Source organism: Hemiscyllium ocellatum, chromosome 47 (assembly GCF_020745735.1).
Source record: "Hemiscyllium ocellatum isolate sHemOce1 chromosome 47, sHemOce1.pat.X.cur, whole genome shotgun sequence".
Taxonomy (NCBI): domain Eukaryota; kingdom Metazoa; phylum Chordata; class Chondrichthyes; order Orectolobiformes; family Hemiscylliidae; genus Hemiscyllium; species Hemiscyllium ocellatum.
Window position 1 is genome coordinate 18,344,780 of NC_083447.1, and position 7,400 is coordinate 18,352,179.

At 44.6% G+C, this 7,400-nt stretch overlaps 1 protein-coding gene across 1 annotated transcript in view; it reads right to left on the bottom strand.

Moving 5' to 3' along the window:
- Positions 1 to 6,257, bottom strand: part of pld3 (phospholipase D family member 3) — a 35,301-nt gene extending 29,044 nt beyond the window's left edge. The window contains exon 1 of the mRNA XM_060855926.1: positions 6,151 to 6,257. The gene's annotated coding sequence lies outside the window, so the exon portion shown is untranslated. The remainder of the gene's footprint in view (positions 1 to 6,150) is intronic.
- Between the last annotated feature and the right edge of the window lie 1,143 nt (positions 6,258 to 7,400).

Sequence of the window (7,400 nt, forward strand, 5' to 3'; positions counted from 1 at the left end):
AGCCATGAGGAGCAGGCTGTCCAGTATAATCTCTGCTTAGGCTGCAGATCGGCTACAACAACCCATTGCGCTCCAATAAAACTTCCAAATGCCCAAATGTATCCATCTCACACCCCTGTGAGTTGGAACTCCACACAAAGGTCCTACCTTTTATTAATATAGAAATATTTTTTAAAAAGAGCATGAGTAAGCCATTCTGCCCTTATGCCTGCTTCACCATTCAAAATGAACATGCTTGATCATCTAATTCAGAACTCTGTTTCTGCTTTCTCCCCAAACTCTTTGATCCAGTTAGCCCTAAGAACTATATCACCTCCTTCCTTCCTAAAAACAACTGCCTTCTGTGGCAGTAATTTCCACAGGTTCACCACTGTCTTCATGAAGAAGAAGTTTCTCTTCATCTCAGTCTTAAATGGCCTATCCCATATCCTTAAGTTGTGAAGGCAGATTGGTTCTGGTCTTCCCAGTCAGTGGGTACATCCTTCCTGCAATTACTTTGTCTAATTCGGTTAGAGTTTTATAGGCTTCTAATGATATCCCCTCCCCCATTTTTCTAAATGTCAGTGAATATAGTTCTAATCAATCCAATATCTCTCTATTTTTCACTCCTGCAATACCAAAAATCAGTCTGGTAAATCTTTGTTGCTTTGCCTCCATATTCAGAATATCCTCCCTCAAATAAAGAGGTCAAAACTGTATAAAATACTCCAGCGTTGTCTCACTAAGGCTCTGTATACTTGTACCAAGACACTCTTGCTCCTGTACTGAATCCTCTTACTTTGAATGCGAACATATAATTTGCCTTCTTCACCATCTGCACTGTATGCTTACTTTCAGCAACTGAGGTTCAAGGTCACCCCTCCCCTTTTCCAATCCATCACCATTCAGATAAATCTGCCTTCCTAGATTTACTACCAAAGTGGATAACCTCACATTTACCCACATCATACTGCATCTGTCACGCAACTTGCTGGATCACACCCAATCATCATCTCTGCACATCCTCATGGTTACTCCCCACACTCAGCTTGATGTCATCAACAAACTTGGAGATATTACATTTAGTTACCTCATCTAAATCATTAATACATACTGTGAATAGCTGGGGCCCAAACACTGATCCCTGCAGTACCCCATTAGTCACTGCCTGCCACTTGGTAAAAGACCCTTATATTCCTACTCTTCATAAAAATTGAAAGAACTATGGACGTTGTAAATCAGAAAAAAAAAACAAAGATTGCTGGAAAATCTCAGTAGATCTGGAAGCATCTTGGAGAGAAATCAGAGATAATGTTTCAGGTTTGGTGAACCTTCCCCAGAACCTCCATCTAAACTGTGCCCGATCCTCACCCTCTCGAATGCAACCACTGCTGGTGCTTTAGTTATCAACGTTGAAAACTGTGGCACCGGAAAAAGGACAGCAGGTCAAGCAGCATCCAAGGAGCAGGAAAGTCAAACATTTTGGGTGTAAGATCTTCAGCAGGAATGTGTAGGGGTAAGGTGGCAGAGAGATAAATGGGGGATGTGGGGATAGGAGTCACATGTAGGCCAGACCAGGTAAGGACAGCAGATTTCCTTCCCTAAAGGACTTTGGTGAACCAGATGGGTTTTTCTGAAAATCAACAATGGTTTCATGGTCATTAGTAAAGACTTAATTACGGCTTTGTTTCACTGAATTGCCATCTGCCAAGGTGGAATTCCGATCTGTCCTGGAACAGTAGTGAGTTTCTGGATTAATAATCTAGTGAGCCTATCACTTGCCCTAATTTCTGGTCAATGCCAACCCCCAGGATATTGACAGTGGGATATTCAGTGATTCTAATGCCATTTAATGTCAAGGGGTGAAGGTTAGATTGTCACTTACTGGAAATGGTCACTGTTTGGCAATTGTGTGGTTCAAGTGTTACTTACCACTTGTCAGCCCAAGCCTGGATAATGTCCAGGTCATTGTCGCATTTGAACAAGGACTGCTTCAGTATCTGATGCTGAATACTGTACAATCATCAGGGCCAACGTTATGATGGAGGGAAGGTTATTGATAAAGCAGCTGTGGAAGGTTGGGCTGAGGTCACTACCCCTGATGAACTCTTTGCAGGAGCTGAGAAGACTCACCTCCAACAACCACAACCATCTTCCTATGTTTGGTTCCCTTATTTAAAGGAAAGATATCACTTCATTTCAGGGAAGGTTCACTCAAATGATCCTGGTATTGGATAGGTTGCTCACTAGACAAAGGCTGTATGGTTTGAGATTTTACTTGCTGGAGATTAGAAGAATAAGAGGTAATTTCATTGAAACATATAGGATTCATAAGGGTCTTGACAGGCAAATGCTAAGATGATGTTTCCCGTCATGGGAGCATCTTGGACCAGAGGGCATAGTTTCAGGATAAAGGTGTGCCAATTTAACACTTAGATGTGGAAGAATTTCTTCTCTCAGAAGGTTGAGTGTCTGTGGAACTCCTTGCCACAGAGCTGTAAGGGCTGCACATTTAAAGGCTGAGATTCTTGATCAGTATGGAAATCAAGGGTTACAGGGAAAGGGCAGGAAAGCAGACGTGAGGAACATTGGATCATTCATGATTCTACTGAATTGAGGAGCAGACTCAAGAGGCCAAATGGCCTACACCTATTCCTATTCCATGTGGTCTTATGAACAGATTTCCTTTCTTAAATGGTACCAGTGAAGCAGTTTCGTGGTTGATTTGGTTTTTTAATTTTCTGTATAGTCATTTTGTGGAATATGAGCATTACTGGTTGGCCAGCATTTATTGCCCGTCCCTATTTGTCCTTGAGAAGGTGCTGGTGAGTTGCCTTTTTGAACCATTGTAGTCCAGCAGCTGTGAGTTGACCCACAATGCCATTAGGGAAGGAATTCCAGGTTTTTGACCCAGGAAAGGAACACCGACGTAACTCCAAGTCAGGATGGTGAGTGGCTTGGAGGGAAACTTGAAGGTGGTAGTGCTCCCATACATGGTTGCCTTTGTCCTTCTAGATGGAAATGGTCGTGGTTTTGGAAGATGCTGTCTGAGGATCTTTGGTGAATTTCTGCAGTGCATCTTGTAGATAGTACACACTACAGTTACTACTGAGTGTCAGTGGTGGAGGGAGTGGATACTTGTGGATACAGTACCAATCAAGTGGGCTGCTTTGTCCTTGATGGTGTTGGAGTCACACTCATCCAGGCATGTGGAGGGCATTCCATCACAGTCCTGTGCCTTGTAGATGATGGACAAGCTTTCGGGAGTCAGGTGGTGAGTTACTCGCTGCAGTATTCCTAGGCGCTGACCTGCTTTCATCTGCAGGTCCATTTATCTGAGAGTCCAGGTGAGTTTCTGATCAATGATAACTCTAAGGATCTTTGAGTGTCAAAGGGCAGTGGTTATTTTGTTTCTTGTTAGTCATGTTCATAGCCTGGCATTTGTGTGGCATGAATATTACTTGCCATTTGTCAGCCCAAGCCTGAATGTTGTCCAAATTCTATTACATTTGGACACGGATGGCTTCTGCATCTGAGTCGTCATGAATGATGCTGAACATCCCTACTTCTGACCTTATAATGGAGGGAAGGTCATAGATGAAGCAGCTGAAGATGATTGGGCCGAGGACACTATCCCGAGGAACTACAGCAGAGATGTCCAGGAGCCAAGATGACTGATCTCCAACAAACATGACCACCTTCCTATGTGTCAGGTAAGATTCCAACTACCTGAGAGTTTGCCCCCTCACACCTATTGATTCCAGTTTTGCTAGGGCTCGTTGATGTCTCACACGGTCAAAATGCAGCCATGAAGTCAAGGGCTGTCACTCTCACCTCACCTCTGGAATTCAGCTCTTTTGTTTATGTTTGAACCAAGGCTGTAATGAGATCAGGAGGTGAAAAGCCCTGGCAGAACCCAAACTGGGCATCACTGAGCAGGTGCTGCTGGATGGCACTGTTCTTCCATCAGTTTACTGATGATAGACAGTAGACCGATTGGGTGGTAACTGGCCAGGTTAGATTCGTTCTGCTTTTTATGTGCAGGTATTTCTGACATAATGAAAGTTTTGTTAAAACACTATTTGGATAGTGCGAACTTTCTACTGTATGGGTATAGCTATTTTCTACAGTGTGAGGTTGCACAGAAATGCAACCATCACGTTATGCCAGAAATACCTGTACAGGACATATTTGGGCAATTTTTCACATCAGGTAGATGCCAGTGTTGTAACTGTACTAGAACAACTTGACGTAGGAAGTGGAGCACAAGTCTTCAGGACTATTGCCAGAAGGTTGTTATGGCCTGTAGCCTTTGCAAGGTTCCATTGCCTGCAACTATTTATTGATATCACATGGACCAAATCATACTGGCTCAAGATTACTGCAAGAGCTTCAGCCTTATCTTTTGAACTAATGTCCTGACCTCTTCCATCATTCAGAATGGAAGATATCTGTGGAGCCTCCTCTTCCAGTGAGTTTACTGGAAGAATTACTCTTCCAGTAATTATCCACCACTATTCATGACTGGATACAGGGCTTAGATCTGTTCAATTGGTTGAGAGATTGCTTTGCTGTCTCTCACTTGCTGTGTATGCCGTTTGGCATGCAAGTAGTCCTGTTTGGTGGCTTCACCAGATTGATACTACTTCATCGGGTATGCCTGGTGCTGCTCCTGACATGTCCTCTTGCACTCTCCATTGAACCCAGATTGATCCCCTGACTTGATGGAAATGGTTGAATGGGGAAGATGCCAGGCCATGAGGTTACAGACTGTGGAGTACAATTCTGCTGCTGTTGACAGCCCACAGCTAGTCATAAATGACCAGTCTTGAGTTGCTGTATCCGTTCAAAGTCTGTCCCATTTAGCACAGTGATAGTGCCACACAACACGATGGAGGTTATTCTCAACTGAATGTGGGACTTTGTCTCCACAAGGACTATTTGGTGGTCACTTATCAATACTGTAATGGACAGATGCATCTGAAGCTGGCAGTGAGGTCAAGTACATTTTTCACTGTTTTTGGTTCCCCCACAGCATTAGATCAGATATCTGGTTCACTAGGTCAGTGACATTCCCACTATGCCACCATCTCTCCTATCCGCTGTGGAGCTGGCCAAGAAGGATAACCAATTGAAAAATTGTGTTGCCAAACAGAGCCCATAGGTAGGTCAGTGAAAGGAGAATGGAACTTGGTGGGATCTAGAGGATGGGCACCAGTGTCTTGGATAAAAGACAGAAGGCCAGCCAGGAGAGCATCAGAGTAGTCAAAGTCTGAAAGTTAATGAAAGGCTGTTCAAAATCCAATATTAGATAAGCAGAAATTTACTCCAATCAAAGACAGGGAATACAAGATCCCCATTTGATACTTTATTCCTGTTTGGTCTACTAATTGTGCCTGTAAAGCCTGGTAGGATGGTTTTGTTATGTTCGTGGCACTACATAATTGCAGGTTATTGTCATTATTGTTGAATCCACAGGATTGCCCTTCATGGAAATTCAACGGTCACGTATGGCTTTACTGTTCACATGACCTGGCTTCTCATTGAACAAAAACTGACGGTTTTAACTCTGCTGACCAAATGAGAGCTATGATTAATTAGTCCTGCTCACTGCCTGTCACCACATTTTGTTCTACAACCACATAGAATTATTTTATTTTCTAAGCATTTATCCAATTTCCTTTTAAACCCAGAACTAGGGGTCACCGTTTAAAAATAATCAGTTGCCTATTTTAAAAATCGCCGATCCTTCCGAAACGCTTTTCAGAAGGAAGAAGCTGCTTTTGAATATTTTAAAGCTGGACGTAGATAGATTCCGAATAAGGAAGGAGGTGACAGGTTAGGAAGGAATGTGGAGTAATTAGATCAGCTAGGATCGAATTAAATAACGCAGCTAGCTTGAGGGACCAAGTGACATACTCCCACTTCGGGGGTCCACACGAAAATCACTTCTAAATTTGCCATCACCTCCCCTTCAAACAGCGCACTCCAGGCCACAATAATTTACGAATAAGCAGAAGCCCGGAATAACCGGTCAGTCAGGGTGGATATGGGGACTAACACGAACTGGGTGAGGCCAACAATTCCGGGAATTGACAGAATCCTTGGAAACGGCTTCTGTAAAATAAAACAAAAACCCGGAACCAGAAACAGAGTAAACAAAGCCCTTACCTCAGAGATGTTGGCGGACAAGCGGCAGCCTTACAGCTGACAGTGTTGCTGTGAACTGTACGCGCTATACCTCACACACACACACACGAGGGGAGGGAGAGAGAGGACGGCCGAACGCCCCACCTCGCGCAACTCCGTCAGCTCACGCGCCTCGCTCTCAGTCGCACGAGCACGCAACTGCCAACGGACGACACATCGCGACACCGAGGGTGGCGGCTGCTTATGTGTTCTCTTAAATCTGTGTTCTACCCGCTCCCTATCTCTTCTCACCCTGTCATAGAATCTCTACAGTATGTAAAGCAGGCCATTTTCGGCTCACCGAGTCCACACTGACCCTCCGAACGCATCGCACCCAGAACCATCTCTGAATTTCCCGCTGCTAACTCACATAGCCCGCACATCCCGGGACATAATGGGTATTTTCCCATGGCTAACCCATCCAGCCTGCATATCCCAGAACACTTTTGGTAATTTCCCACTCCCTCATCTCACCATCACAAATTTTCACCCCTTACCTCCTCATCCCTTACTCTTCCCCTCCTCACCTGCCCAAAGCTCACCCTACTCCATTCTCACCCCTTCACCTGCCCAACCACCACCCTACCACTTTCTTATCCTCTCACCTGCCCATCCCAAACTTTCACCTCCCAATCTCTCTGCTCACCCCCACCCTATCCCCTCTGTCCACCCCCACTCTACCTCCTCTGTCATTCTCACCTACCCTGCCCATCACCCTACCTCATCAGCCATCTACCACCTCCTCACCCCCTCATATGCCCTTTTAAACATTTTGACACCAAGGACAGTTATGTTAGAATCCTACTCATTGACTATAGTTCAGCCTTCAACACTATTATCCCCTCAAGACTGATTACTAAACTTAGTGATCTCTGACTAAGCCCCACTCTCTGCAACTGGATCCTCAGTTTCCTGACCCACAGGCCACAATCAGTGAAGATTGGGGACAATATTTAATCCTCATTAACACTCAACACTGGAGCCCCCTAGGAGTGCATACTCAGCCCCCTACTGTACTTGCTGTATACCCATGACTGCGTCACCAAATACCAGACTAATGCCATTTACAAGTTCGCTGATGACACCAGCATAGTCGGTCAAATCTCAGATGGCGACGAAACAGAGTACAGACATGACATGGAAAACCTGGAAAAATTTTGCACTCAGGACAACCTAGCTCTTAATGCTGGCAAAGCCAAGGAACTCATTGTTGACTTTCAGTGGGATGTTAC